A 16,492-nucleotide genomic window follows, 5' to 3' on the forward strand; every position below is an offset into this window, starting at 1 on the left:
TGGATATTATTTTTTAAAATGACAAGATATGGAAAGAGTTTCTGGTTGCTATTTTTAAGTGTGGGCATATTGTGAGCGTAGTGTTCTGTTTTTTCTTTTTTTTAGTTCCAATAAGTAAAAAACATAATTCAATAAAAAGTATCCCATTTTTTGTTTTTGTCACCAGCTTTTGACATATAGGAGGATTCTTAAGTGCTATATAGTAATTTTTATGTGATGAATATCACTTATGGATGTGGTAACGATTATATCTTGAGGAAAATTTGCAGACTTTTCATTTTAGGCATGTTGACTTGTTTCAATATAAGTATTCCTTTTGCTTCTATTTTTATCAGTTGTGTTGATAAAATTCTGTTTTTATGCATAAAATAAACACATATACCAAATAATAAAATTAATATAAAATTCGAAACCACTGTAACTACTATAGTAGCTATTTGTGTTCCTGCAATGGGTAAACAAGCTGAGCTGTGAGTATGCTGTTCTGATACACACTAGTGCTCAAGAATGCTAACTTATTACCTACCTAGTGGTTCTACACTTGTGTTTAAAAGAGAAAGTAATTGTGTGAATTAGTTATTATCAAAACAGACATGTTTGACACAGATAGCACCGGTATCTTACTGTAAAACCAACCTCGAGAACAACTTTTCAATTTGCTGAGGGCACAAACCAGCCTTATTCTAACATTCACATCCAAATATTTAAATTTTCATCAGCATCCCCTTTATTCCTGAGTTAGACCCTTGTATCCCAAAATATTTGTATGTGCCGGCTTTATTATTATTATTATTGTTATTATTATTACTAGTTTCAGGTATACAGTACATTGGTTAGACATTTATATGGTTTATGAAATGATCCCCTGATTACTCTGTCTTCCATCTGACTCTACACACAGCCATTACATTACTGCTGACTGTATTTCCTATGCTGTGCGCCCAGCCTGTGACTACCTTTCAGCTACTAATCTGTTCCTCTTTAACCCTCCATTCCTCTCTCCCAGCCTCCCAACCCGTCTCCCCTCTGGCTGTCACCAGACTGTCCTCTATTTGTGAGTCCATTTTTGTTTAATATGTTCTTTTTGTTCCTTAGATTCCTCATGTAAGTGAAATTATGTGGTAGTTATCTTTCTCTGTCTGACTGATTTCACTCAGCATAATATCATGTTTCCTTTACCTTTTGCCACATTATTCTACAGCCCTGTTCATTTCTTCATAAATAAAATAACTTCCATTGTTTTTCACCATCGTTATAATAGCACAGTTTGGAAGAGTGTTTCTGGTTTCCTGGAGCAGGAACGTACATAAATCTCTGTGTATCAGGAATATTTTAGAACAATAAATTATCAGTGTTACGCCATCCTGCAATGGCAGCTAATGAGTTCCACGGCTATAAAAGTATAATAAGTTCTAACAATTTTATGTAGACACATTTTTCTCACTTAAAAGTTCAGCTTGTACGATCATAATACGAGTACCTTCTCTGTGATAAATCTAGTCGCTCTCGAAGAAACTTAATATTTATCTGTATGCCTTGCAAATACCTTACCAAAATCAGGAGGTGGATGATGATCTTGGCAATAAATTTGTTTAAATGTGCTATTTATTTCGTATTATGTAAAACTTTGAGAACTTTAAAGACCGAATAAATATTCAAAAAAATCATTTAGGGTAGAGTGAGAAAGAATGGCCAATAGGTTAAATAAATCCTATGTGCAACTTTGAATTTAAAAATTTTGCATGTTTTTCAAAAGTTTGAATTTATTTTCCTTAAGGCAGATAAAACAGTAATCGAGTTGTATATCCACAATGAGAACAAATGGATAGAAAACGACTCAGAGTTTTATCTTCAATGCATATTTTTTCTTATATCCTTATGTGGAGCCTTTTCTTGTCCTCTTTCAATGGAATGGCAGCGATGTAATGCGTGCTAATGGCTCTTTATCAGCAACATGAATTCCTTTTTACTACTTTTTCTTTGTGTTGCACTTTGCAGGTCCCAGGAAGGTTCTTTGGCTCTTCCAAAAGGCCTGCCAAAAGTCACGCGTGTAAAAGAGAATGTGGAATTTACTGGCAGGAGACCAGGGCCAGGTTTGTTAGTAGAACATCTGTACCTGGCTAAGCTGGTTGCTCTCTGGAGCAGATGTAGCTGGTGAACCTTCGGTCTATGGAGAAATGTTCCCTCTCTAGACTTAAAAGACCACTCACCTCCTACTGCTCTGAAAATGAAGATTGAGGATGTCAGAAGATAGGACAAAGAAGCTTTCATGTTTCTTCCACTGCCTTTAGTCACATTTTGTATATGTCAGATGACCCAACAGACATGCCCTTTTATTTCTCCATCCCACACACAACTGAAATTAATTGCGGCTACATAGAACTGATTTTGCTGTTAGAATTTGTTTAGTTATTTCACTCAGGAATTATACCTGAAGGGTATTCCTTTCAGTTAAGAAAGTTCCAATACTAATTCAATTTTAAAATTGATAATGATCTCCCAGTGAATATTATCATCATTGTATAAAAGTATAAGGATATATCCTAGCAGTGCCCAATTACAGATAATGTGTTTACTTAATGAGGATGTGTAAATAATTATGTTTTTCATACATGTAAAAAATAGGGTTCATATTGTCCGTCTTTAGTTCTTCATTGTTTTGGCAACATTAACAGTACATTTCTAGAACATTCTATTCCAAGTTAAACTGATCTACTTGATTTTACTTAATTGGGGAGAATTTGACACTAATGTTTCCTGTAAATAACATTGTGAACTTCCTTATTCTGAAGTGACAGTCCAACATTTTTAATAATTTCAAGTGTAATTCAAAAATATTCAATAAAATATTTAAATATCCTATTCACTGGGAAGTGATATTTTATCACCCTACGAAAAGAAACTGCAGGCATTTGCTTCTATGTATTTCAAGGCCAGGAAAGAACGGACAGGGGTATGACCTCCAGGACAAGAGAACATGGGCAAATACAATTACAACCGCATTTCAACGTTATCAGTCGATTAATAAAAATAATCCTGCTCGTGAACAAAAGTGTTGACTGACTCTCTGACAGATAAATTTGTCACATGTGAAAAACCATAGGAAGAATGCCTGGTTCCATTTTCAGCTTTCCCCTAGGGTTTTAGAGAGGATCTTCTTCAAGTACTGGGAGATATTAATTCAAACCTCATGGATATATTCTATTTTTGGCATGGCAATTTTTTTTACATTAAAAGATTAATAAAAATATCTAACAAACACATAGAGAAACTATCTATGTTTTCCTTGTGTTCCTCTTTTGTGTTTTCACATAGTTTATTTTCTGAGAGAATAAAGAAAAAGTTGGGCTTTTAATGGAAAGACTTTAACCAAAATCACCACAGGGTTTAGTGTATTTTATATTAAATAGGAATATCACCTCCAAAACACATTATTAGATAATCATTAAGTAGCTCCAGGTTAAAATCAGGTCTAATTTTCCCAGCTCAGCCTTTCACAAACTACTAAGAGAAGGGAACTGAGAAAAAAAGGAAAGCAATTATTAAAATTTTCTCTGTTGCCCAGACCTTGGACTCTGTCCCATTTTCTTCTGGTGGCTTGCCATCAGCTTCACCCAATTGATGGAGCACCCGTGCTCTGTTACCCCATCATCGTCAGACTCATAAGTTCTCTGGCAATCTGAAAATCAGAAATTTGTCATTATTCTGTGGGTACAGCTGTGTCTCCCTACCCATTAGCGCTTTTCCTCTATTCTTGGCAGAAGAGTTACACTTCTGGAGAAAAAAGTTTTATAAAGTAGGCATAGGAAATAACGTTTGCATACTGCAGTTCAAGAATTTGGCAGTGATGGGAATTGGAAAATCTCTGAGAAGAGTTTTTCTCCTGGGTTTTACTTTTTTCTTCTTCGTTCGGAGTGAAAGAGATTTTAGAAAGTGGAAACTGACAATTTCAACATAGTCCAGTAGAGTTACACTTTATAAAATCCTAATAATAGATAGTAAACATTAGGCTAAGAGTTGTGCATATTAAATGGATGTTTCTCTAAACCTCTGTAAGGGGATTTTCACTGAAATGCTTAGATAATGGAACCGAAGGAGAAACACATCCTTGGACCACTGGCAAATGGTGAGCCTTGAAAAAGGCTCCCATCTGAGGATGAGAAAACAAACCCACAATAATAACAAAATAACAATAATGGGACCTCAGTAGGGTGGGGGGAAGGAAACCCATCACCCCAATAGCTGAGAAAATGATACCAGGAACCAGAAATAAAAATAATGAAAGGAAATTGCAACAGTTTTTTAGACTCACTATAGGATTCAAAGTGATAGAGTCTATAATGTGGGCATGACAGGTACACATAAAAACAAGTTAATATGGATGTAAAAAAGGATCAATCCCAATAAACTTAATTAAAAAAAAAAGGATCAAATAAGTGGGAGGTGGCTGAGAAAAGAAAGATTAGCAGAAAAACTCAAATGCAATGAAAGAGTTAAATTCACATTAGATATTCAAATTAATTAAAAAATACATTAGTGATAAAATGAAAATCTCAATCATTTTCCCAGAATACAAGAAAAATGACTAAGAGATTATAAAGAAAGAAAGAAAGAAAGATGGTAACAAATTATGGAAGAATAATAATTTTGGGTATTTTAAGGGAAAAAAACAATTTGAACACAAGTAAATTTTAAAATAAACAAGCAAAGAAAATTTTGAATAAGTCAACTGAAAAATCATACCATGCTACAAATAAAGTAACTGAATAGTCTTATCCCTAGACACCCTTGGCAGAAATTTTGAATTAAATGGTTAAAGGAAATATTGAAAGAACACCCAGAAAAACTGTCTGCCTTTATATTTTTCCTCTGCATTACTAAGTGCCAGAAAACTTTGGCATAGTCTATAATGTTTTTAAAGGAAAAGATTTTAACTAAAAAAATGTCTTAACTAGCTAAATTGTCTTTCACTTGTGAAGCCAACAAAAAGCCATTCTCTTAAAAGCAAAATTTTCAAAGTATAGTAATTGCCTACCCATCTTGGAAACAAATGATATGAAGATATATTTCAGATGAGACTAAAATCAGAATTAGGGATTTAAGAAAGAAGAAACAGCAGTAGACACGGCAGAGACAAATTTGCATTCATTTTCCCCTTCTAGGAAATATACCAAGAGGAGCTTATCTACAGTATGGAAAAGATTTAAGCAGAAAGAAACACGTTAGAGTATGATTATAGCATAACTGTAAAAAATTCCTAAATATTCAACAAGAAAATACCATGCAACAAGTTTATGATAAATTTTGATGATATGGGTTAGTTTTATGATAAAATATTTATGTAAAGAGCAGAGTATGAAATGAGTAAGTCCACAAATTAACGATATAAATAAAAAGCACATGTGACTTTTATTCATTACATTTTTGTATCTTTAAAAAAGAGATCTGAAGTAAATATTAGAAAATATTAATTTTTCAACAAATTTTGGGTAATGGGTATATAAATGTTTTTTTTTTTACTTCACTCTATGTTACTTTTCAGAATTAACTTTTAAAAAATCATAGAAAATAAACTGTAATGAAAATTTACCAAACATACCACTTTTGGGAACAGATAATGTGGTTCTTTTTTTTCGCATGCTACTTTATACTTTCTATTAATTGTCTCATATTTATTACAGAAAAAAATACACTGTCTCAAATGAAAAAAAATTCATCCACTAGGCTTCAGAAATAAGAGCTTTTCAAAGAATTCTAGCACCCACTAATTATTAGTTAAATAAAACTTAACCTCCCTGACTATCAATTTCCTCATCCATAAAATGAAAGGGTTAACATTTCTGCTTCCAAAAATAAAATGCTCTGCAGCAATACATCTCCAGAAGTATATTTTTTGAATGACTATCTTTTAGAGAGGGAGCTGACTTTGAAATTAGTTTGGCTTGGTTTGTGGTTGAGAGGCATAGCAATTGTTCTTACAATTATAACCGATTTATGACGTGCTCTTTAATATGGAGTGCTGTCTACTTCTCTTGAAAGACAGGGCAAACCAATGCCAACATCATTCTGTGTCTTTGTTGGTATTCAAGAAAACAATAGAGGCAGAAGTAGGAGTTTTTCTACAGACAGGAAGCCCTGGTTTATTCAGTAAGGCAGTACAAGGTTAAGTAGAAAAGATCTATAAAGGGAGTGGGCATAAAGGGTGTTCTAATTCACCTGAGGGGCAATCCAGAGGCAGCAAGTCACAGTCTGTCCAGTCACCTTCCTTGCAGTAGATTTGCTTTTGGGACTGAGTTGATGTGTTTGACCTATTAAAATCTCCCATGAATGATTCTTCACTCTGTTCTGCTTTTCACTGGCTTGATACAGATATCTATGGTAATGAGTCTGGGCTCTGCTCATTGCACAAGTAAGAAATTTCTACCAATTTCTCCTGCGTACTCACTTTGGGTTTTTTATGAGTACAAAGTAAACTTTTAGTGTGTTTACTCACCAAACTCTTCACTTTGTATGTTATAGTGGTTAGCTTTGTCCTAACAAATAGAGGTTTTCTTATATCACAACGTGGCAAGTTGAAGATATAAAAATTGAGGTCCCAAAATCTCAGAGTAGGAAGATAGTGGGGAAAAAAATAATGGGAGCCCTTATAGGGGGGTCTTTGGATTTTGACTCAAGGCAGCAGAGTTTAAGTGAGGTCCTGGAACATAGCAGGCATGGAACAAAGATTTGCTGATTTTAATTGCCATGCATTAATTTTAATATTATACAGCATTAGCAACAAGGACAGAATCACGCATAACTGAAAATCGAAGGAGAGTTGTGTATTACCTTACTCCTATTAGCATACAAATATGTCCTATGCCCCCATCATTTGAAAAACAAAACAAATTACAAAACACTTCCATTGATTCCATATCTTCATTTTAGCTGCCACTCAATTCCTCTGCTCTCCTCTACAGCCTAACTTCAGAAAAGAGGAAAACGTCTATATATGCTCTCTCATCATATTCCAATATAGTGCCTGCTTCCACCATTTCAAAGTTCCTGCCAAGGTGACAACGACTTTCACAAAAGAAAATCTAATGGAAACATTTCCGTTCTCATCAAAGTAAAACTTTTCATCAGCTTTAAGCAGAATTGATGGCTTAAAACTATTCCTTGCCTTTCACTGAACTCAGTTTAACATAAGAATTGTTATCATGACCTGGGCGTTTCTGCGTAAGCTGGCTGTTGCCTGCCAAACATCATACCTAGGCAATGTGATGGTGTGGTCTAAAGCACAGGAATGCTCACGTTTAAATCCTTGCTGAAATGGGTTTTGATTTTGACCTCTGTAAGTAACTTACCTTCTCTCTTCCTCGGTTTCCTACATTTGTGAAATGGAAAGCATCATAGTACCGACATTATATATTTGTCGTGAGGCTCCAGTAAGATGCGAATGAATAAGAAGTGGTTAGAACCATGCCTGGCTCACATTAAACGCTCCATTCTTATCATTAAATGTTCATGCTTTACGATTGTTAAATATCTTCCTACAACACTGTATTTCTCTACCTTGAGCCAAGTTTTATTTATTTCCACTGTCCTTACCTTGTTCCTTAGGCTTTTTCTCACCTGTGATGTTTATTCCTACAATCTCCATGATTGGTTTCTTTTCAGCCATCTTTTTGGAGAGGTTTTTTTTAAACTATCTTATCTCAAATTGCTCCTCATTTATCCCTTTTAATGACGCCCCATTCTTTTCCTTCACGGCACATAAAACAATTTGTAGTTGTTTTGAAATGCATACTTACACCCATGTATTCAGTGGTTTTCTGTAGAACAATAGACCTAGTCTATAGAACTTATTGAACTCTAGACTTCATGGTAGTCACTAAGCAGGTTTTGTTCACTGAGCACCAACCACAGTGCCTGGCATATATTAGATTGTCAATAAATAAATTTATCCATTCACTGAGTGAATGTAAGTGCTTCTTGTTCTGGGTTCCGACAATCCCAGCAGGTAACCAGACCTGATAAAAATGGGGGGCAACAGGTAGAAAGTGCTGTAGTAGACAGGACACATAGGCAGTACCCACAGAATGTGAAACAGTACATACTTAGATGTGATCATTCTCGTAATCAAGAGGTAATTCACGTTCAGATGATACTTACATGATGTTTTTATGTAGCATAACGTATATATGTGTAAGATTAAATTCATCTCATTCCACTTTGCAGAAACTTTGTTAGATCTAGAAATGGTTTATGTTTCAAATGATATAAGCTTATTAAAGGCAAATCTTAAATGGGGCCTAAGACAAGGCACTGAATAAAGTAGATGCTCGATAAATACTGATTAATTACTAAATTAGTTAACAGTTCCCCTGAAGTGGTTGGGTGTCTGTAATTGCCTGTTCAGTTCTAAGTGACTTGCTTCTAATTCCACATTTTGATGGAAGCAATCCTGACAAGAGAAATTGGCTGCAATCTCTGGCTAAACTAAGCTTCCTTTAATATTTTTGGCTTGTTCTCCAAATATTTACAGTTTTCTTTTCACCGTTGGTAATGTACTATACAACCATGGTTCACAGAGGTTAAAAGCATCCACATTAGTACATCTACAGTGTTACTGTCAACGTGTTGAACAAATTTTTCCCATTCCAAGTGTATGGCAAAGAATTACATGCCCTCTCTTGATTTCGTTTAAATTTCATTTAAAATATTTTTACGGAAAGCATATTATATAGAAGACATTACATTCAGAGGTGACTTTAGTGTGAGGTCATTGACAAGGGGATGAGAAATGTGCCTCCACATGACACAAGGACCTCGTTCTTTTTCGTTAGTGATTTGCTTGCTCCAGAGGCCTCCGGACTTTTTCTTTGAAATTTTTTGAGTCTACAAGACTGAGAGAGAGAAAAGTCCAGAATGTTTCTGGCATATAACACGAAAAATCTAGTAGTAGTGTGATTACCATTATTTATTAAAGTGATGTTAGGAAAACCTTTCCCGAAGGGCAAGCATCCACCTTAAAGAGTAGAACGGGGATTGTCTGACAAAGACTCACCTTTATGGGAGAAGTTCCTTGAAGTGAGGGATTACCTTTCAATTACATAAAATACCAAGAGGTTTGGTTCTCCCAGGGACATGGGCATTTAGTACCTCAAGCAGGGCATTGTGAGAATGATAAAGATTGTCTTTTTTATGTTTCTTTTTTTTACGTGTCTCCTTTTACAATCTTCCCTCTACCTACTTCCTCCCTCAATAGGTTCCCAGGGCTCTAATACTCTTCTCTCTATCAAAAACCTGAACATTGTACCTGGCAGACCCTAAAAACATAGCCTCCCTGTTTTCCCCACCTGTTATCTTAGGATTCTCCATTCTCTGAAATGACAATAGGTTAGTCAATCAACCAGCTCTCTCTGTTATGAGCCTCAATCTCAAGGAAGGAGGGGTAGAAATGATTCCTAATAACAAATCTTTCTTTTGCTCACCTCTTAATTTCTTTTATTTTCTATTGATAATAACAGCTTTAGTTTCCGTGCCCCATAGTAGTAAGTCAACCTATTTTCTAAAATAGATCACAAAACTATAAATTTCTATTAAAGTCTTTTTATCTCAAAACTCTGTTATTGTTTTAATCTATTCATTGCTTATCTCTTGCCTCATTTCCATTTACCTTCTAATTAACTATATCCAATCTCTTATTTTTCAATCGCTGATTCCAAACTAGACTTCCCAATTTGAATTTTGTTAAGATTTTGCAACATCTCCATTTATTCCTTCATTAGTTTGTTTGGCAAACATTTACTGGGCATTGGCGTGCGATAAACTAGAGTTGGTTCCTGGAGACGTCAGCATCCTTGCCCATGTGCATGTGAGTGAAAAAGTACATAAAATACATAGTAGTCACAGTGAAGAAGAGAAAGCAAACACTGACCTGGGTTGTGATTTGTTTGAATCCAAGCATGAATTCGGAATCTACATTAAATCTCATAAATGTTTGAGCATTTGCAATGTCAAGTTGAGTCATATTGGTGAATGGCTAGCTGCCTAATCTTGCCTGCATCACAAAGGGAAGTAGATTTTGGGGGGGATGTGTTTGTTTTTTCCCCCAGTGCCAAAATACACAGAGGAGAAAGGAAGGCAACAACTCGGAATTTTGTGTCTCATGAGGAAGAGATCTTGTATCTAGCAGTAGTAGAAAATCTGCCAGTAGATTAGTGAATTTAAGTTTAAGATTCCAAACAAAAATCTCTACCATTGATATTCTTATGACTCAGCTTGAGCCCTGGATGAAGAAGAGTTCCCAAGGTCCCAGGCAGCTTCTGGAGGACTCCTCAGAGCACTAGAGTACAACACAGGACAGTGATCTAAAGTCTTGGTACATCTCATGCCTGGCATCCCACTGACAGTAACAGCAGGCCTTCTGGGAAGCACAGACAACCTTTGGTAGAAGGAAGCAGGGGTTCATTCTGAGGATGGGGGCCGGCAAACTCACAGAAGCTATTGCAGTGCACGGTAGGAAATGATTGCAAGTTGATGGTGAGCGCGCTTTTCCAGGCATGTAGAAGGGTTTTTTTTTTTTTTTTTTTCAGTACTGCAGGTGCAATTACCACTTAGCAAAGAATCAGCACCCTCTTACTGAAATTAGAACACAAAATGAGTCAGGCTGGTGGACAAATTGCGGTATGTGGCCCTGCTGTGTTAGTGACCTACATTCACTTTCCAAACTTAGTATGAAGCTCTGTGTCTGCAGCTAGCAATTTAGTGGAGGGTGTCAAGAAAGGTAATGCACTTACGGGAGAAACAGGAAGAACTCTGCTTTATGGTTTCTCTTCAGGTAGCAAAGTCAGCTAAAGGTAGTGCGCTTAACCTCCACCTTCTAACTTTATGAATAAGAACTCTGGGAGGAGTCTAGAGTGAGAGTATGGATGTCCCCTGGTAAGCTGATGGGAAAGGCAAGACAGTCCACATACAGGAGCTTTAATGCCATTAAAATGAGTAAGCAGATATCTAAGTGTTTCAGCGGAGAAAAGGAAAATGCCAGGTCTCAAGAATGCTTTTCATGAATGATACGATTTTAAAGTCTTAATGGTGACATTAAGAATAAGGTTACGAGTTCAAGAGATTTATACTTTTCTTAGTGAGGCCTTCATCTGAATCACCCTGTAAATAAAAAGAAGCAGCAAAATTGATTCCAACAGAGTTATAAAATGACCTTTGGCTGGGAGAAATGATTCAAGAGACATGGTAAGACTCGTCTAAACCTTACATTTGTTTCTTCTGTATGATATTGTTTAGTTTTTATTAGTTTTTCTTTGGGGAGGCGTGGAGGTATTATCACTTATGAATATGGGCACAAAATAAATGTAAAAGAAACAGGAAAATACTGAAATATAAAGCTACCCAAGTTCATATCTAATTGGAAATATCTTTTAAAAAATTACCTACATGGAAAAAAATTTAGAGTATGAATTTTGTTTAATTAAAAATAATCAATATTGACAGACTGACATCGGATAGAATAACAGTCTAGTTTTCAGAGCTTGAACTTCGATTAAGTTTTACATATTATACTCATTCGATTCAACCCAATTCTATAAATATTTACTAAGCACCATTATAGACACCACGGATGGATAGACAGCAATTTAAAGGATTTTTTAAAAAATTAAAAAATTTTTCTGGTCCTAAAAAATTAAAAACTCTGAGAGAAAGAGCATGGCGAGAGATGTGAGTAAAAGAGTTGTGTTCAAGGTATCACGACAATGGGAAGAACTCATTTTTGTAACACATTCTTAGGGACCAAGGGGTCAGTTTTGACTGAAGAAATCCAGGAAGTCCACATATACCAAGAAGATAAACTGTTAAGAAATTAACTATGGCAAACACTACACAATCCTCCAGACTTTAAAGAGCAGGGGAACTGAGAGGACACTGTAAAATCTGGACACGAAGAGATGAGGTAGAGTTGCAAATGGGCAGCCAAATTTAGGGACCTTAGAGAAGGCAAAGTGTGCAGGGAAGTTGAAGCCATACCCACGGTTAGCTCTTTCAGGACACAAGGTGGTGAGAGCTGAAACCAGCAAAGGACAGAAGGCTGAATGGCAGTGTGTGTGTGTGTGTGTGGTGGGGTGATGTTCTTTTTATTGTTTCTTTACATTGAACGTTGAAGTTTGGGTATAGAGAGGATGAAGCCCACAGAAGAGGTGATAGTGGAAATGAAAATAAAAGTGCAAATAATTAAAGTCATAAGATCTTGGAGAGACAAAGATGTAACTGATGAAGAGCGAGGTTTGGAAGGCCCCTGTTGTCTTGGCGGTGAAACTGTCCTCAGGGCGGGGGCGATCCTTCAGGCCAGGGAGTGATCCTGCCTCCTTTCCTGGGAAGAGGTTGCGAGCAGGTTGGGGAATGTCCAGGATGGAGAGGAGTCCGAAAGGAGATAGAGATGGTAAATACAAGAGAAAATTTAGACTAGAGAGGAGTGACTTGACGAGGTTCATGTGTGATGACCTCCATTCTCTCAACTAAGTAGGAGGCAGGGGTGCTGAAACGGAATTTCTAACTTGGATGAGAATAAAGGATCAAGTTGCTCTAACTACTCCAGGGAGAAGCCAGTAGGATTAACGCTAAATTTGTTTTCACTATTATTCACACACTATGTTCTTTGGTACATTTCATAAACTACATCAGGTCTTAAAGTCTCTCTCAACCTTATAATATCTTTCACGTCCCATTATTATTTCAGAGAACGAGTCAGTACTTTAAGTGAAAAAAAATATATTTGAGTTAGTTTTTCAATGAAACGAATGTTCTAGGTACAGGAGAAAAGGGAAGAAGCTAATGTTTATTGCTTAATTTCAGGTGAGATAGAAGAGATTCTGGACTAAATCAAAATGATGAAATGCAATGAGAAACACATTAACTTACTGCTGGAGAACCCTTGTTTTTTTAAAATAGGATATTTTAACAAATAGCATGTTGTTCTACTAACCCAGAAGTGAAACAGAAGCTTTCTACTCATAGAAACTTGCCCGTCAGGTTTAATCTGCCAAGTGACGGCTCTCGAAGTTGGTACTGGGCACGTGTGAGTAGCAACTGGACGAAATAATCTTGTTTCTATGTTTCAGATAAAATTGTACTTCTGTTTAAAATAATACCAGGTAGCAACATTTCTTCCAAAAATGTCATTACAAAATAAAATTCTAATTGTTTTAAGAATAGTAAACTCACCTCTGAAGTGCTTCAGCTTTCATTTGATTTAAACGATTCAAATATTTACTCTTGGAAAATTTAGAGAAAGAAAATTCTGTTATCCTTATATAATAAATAAACAAAGATATCCTAATACAGACTAGTTTTCTCAAGGTCATAATCACTTAAACATAGACACAAATCTGTAACCTCCCGTAACTCTTCCCTTATCCTTCCGTCCATAATGGAAGCTCTGCTTCTGTAATCGCTCTGAACCATAAGCTCTCTCTCCTCCTCAAGGAAACATCTCTTGGAGGGCTTTGCGATGATGTCATACACTGCATGGGCTCATGGGCCGACTTAAATAGATCCTCGTCTGTGTGCGCCATTATTCTACAATTGAGATTTGGAGGAAAGAAGGGGCCAGGTGTGGGGACAGAGAGGAAACTAGGAAATTATGACAACATATGCTCTCAAAATTAATGAGCCTCTATTTTTTTTTTCAGTCTCAGATTTGTGCTGAACTTTCAAAAGATTTTGAAATGGAATTTTCTACTTAAAGGAGTTTTTATAGTCTAAATAAATAAATAAATAAATAGGCGATGTTATACCTCAGAGAAGCAGCTCTGATCACTTTCAGAGCCTAGAAGCTCTAACTCAGGCCAAGCCCAAGGGACTGCCCCGGCTTCCATCTGTCTGGATACTGGGCATACCAGCGGTGAGCTGAGAAGCGGTGTGTAGTCAAGACAACGGACTATACACTTATGTGCTTTGCTAGGGCTGATGTAACGAGGTCGAGGTGTTGGCGGGGTAGGTTCCTTCTGAGGCCTGTGAGAAGGATCTGTGGTTCTAGTCTCTCTCATAAGCTTGTAGAAGGCCATCTTCGTTCAGTATCTCCTTATATTGTCTCCTCTCTATGAGTATCTCTAAGTCTAAATTGCCCCCTTTCAAAGGGACACCAGTCACTTTAACTTGATCACCTCTGTAAAGACCCTGTCTCCAAATAAAATCACATTCTGAGATCTGTACCTCAAAATATGAATTTGGAGGGTGGAAGACAAAATTTAACTCATAACAACTTGGTAACATCAGAAATACTGCCTTAAGTCTATTATTTAAAGGTATAGAAGTGGCTTGGGAGCAAACCCAAAATACTAACATCGTGCGTGCGTGTGTGTGTGTGTGTGTGTGCGCGCGCACGCGTGCGCGCATGTGCACGTGTGTGCATATGTTTGAAATGATCATTTTGAACCTAGTAATCTATTGTAAAAGAAGATAAATCAAGAAATGACAACATAATCACCTTACTTGGAATTGCAAAGGTAGCCAAAAGAAGAACTAAGCCTGAAAACCTTTAAAAGGGGTTTCCTCTCAGGCTTCAGGCAGGGGCAGGGATCAATTACTCATTTCCATTATCGATCCCATTAAATTTTTTCATTTTTTAAAACTATATATATATAATTTAAAACTATATATATATAATTTTTAATTAAATTCTTGATAATTCCGAGATTAATTAGCAATCATAAGAAAATAAGAATAGTCTTGGAAGCCCAAGATGGTTTTACCTGATAAAAACTTGTATGTCGTGCCTACATGGGTAGTTGGCAATCGATAGCGAAAGACGGGACGTCGGGACACTAGGGAATAGAACTGCCTTTTCTCAACGACGCAGCAAGCGTCAGCAGGCAGCACTGTGAGACAGCACGAGACTGAAAATGCGGTTTCAGGATCAGAGGACAGAGAATAAGGCTGGACCGAGCATCTCTGGTTTTTTTCCCAGACACGTCGCTCACTCGTTTCATGGTTTGGAATAAGTCACTTAACCTTTCCATTTCGCTGCACATATATTTTATTGTGTGTCAAGTGGAAGAAATAATCTTTTCTTGGTTTATAATTTGTTTTTTTAGCCGTGTTATCTTTAAATGGTCTTTTTTTTCTTATTTGCATATATGTATTATGTGTATGTGTATATATATATACACACACTCATATATATGTATATATACTTATTTTGTTGTTAGATGTGATAAAATTTTATTGTCATACTGTAACAAATTCTCTCTCAAAGGATTTCAAAAGATCAGAAAAACTCACCCTGCTTCCAACTCTACACAGCAAAGCCTCTATCATCCGAGTTGTGAGTAAGAAGTGAAACCCATGGCCCAGTAGCAGGAATTAAATAGCAACCAGCTACCGACGTGTCGCTTAGAGAATAATTTGCAATGACCCTAACTCTAACTGTGAATCCGTTTAAGCGAGCTCCATATTGACTATGGAGAAAAACAAACAAACAAACAAACAAACAAACAAACATGGCTGTACTCATTGAGACACCACAAACCCTATTCCTGCAGAGAATTTGGAGAAGCTCTTTTCCAGCTGTAACGAGCCACTTGCCTCCAGCTCTAAAACCCAGAGGAAGGACAGAAAACACACCAAACGATGAGATGCCATTTCTAGCGCTGTGGAGCCGGGGTTCTGTGGAGAAGCAATCTTTTGTATAACGTCGCCAGCCTCTCAGAGAACAAGAGTCTTTGTCTTGCATTAGTTTATTTTCGACCATTGTTTCAAGTGTAAAAAGGCATTGTCAACTAAAACAGATGAAAAATTAAGCAGCAAATTTTATTTTTGTGAAAAGTCATTGAATGTTTACTAAAGGTTAGTCGCCATAGCAGGTGCTACAAACCAGAGGAAGAAAGGTGGGTGGTGTGGGGGGCAGTTAACATAGGTAAAGCCTCATAGTGAAAGGGTTCTCTGGGCTGAGGAGATGCTCTTCTGTGTCATTGGGGGGTCAAATACATTACCTATTTTATGGACAAGTGCATTGCAGGTTGACTTGTGTTTTGTTACACCTAGGAGTGGTTTTCTGAACAAACTGCCAGGAGCCCTTTGGAAAGGGGAAGACAGAGAACAGATCATCTCCTCCCCTAATGTAAATATTGACTTCTCTTTTTCTAGGGTAGAACTACGCTAGCTTTTGCTATCACAATGCCATTCTTGCGTTATTTACCTTTCTTAATTCTCTCCATTCTCAGCGTGACAGGAAACTAACATGTTTCTCATTAATAAAGGAGACACCAATTTTAAAACTGTAGATAAACCTCATTGATTTGGGGGGAAATAAGAACAAAAAGGTAAAGTGAGTTTTGAAAACTCAAGTTTTCATGGAGTTTGGTCACTTTGCAGTATCTCATGGTAAAGGTAACTTATGCATTTCTTTGGCCTGGAGCTACCAGCGCCACTGAAAACTCCTACTCACCATTTTATTAAGTTCCCCTCAGGGATTTTTATTGTTATTTGTTTATTGTTT

The sequence above is a fragment of the Rousettus aegyptiacus genome, unplaced genomic scaffold (assembly GCF_014176215.1).
Source record: "Rousettus aegyptiacus isolate mRouAeg1 unplaced genomic scaffold, mRouAeg1.p scaffold_m13_p_12, whole genome shotgun sequence".
Classification (NCBI taxonomy): Eukaryota; Metazoa; Chordata; class Mammalia; order Chiroptera; family Pteropodidae; genus Rousettus; species Rousettus aegyptiacus.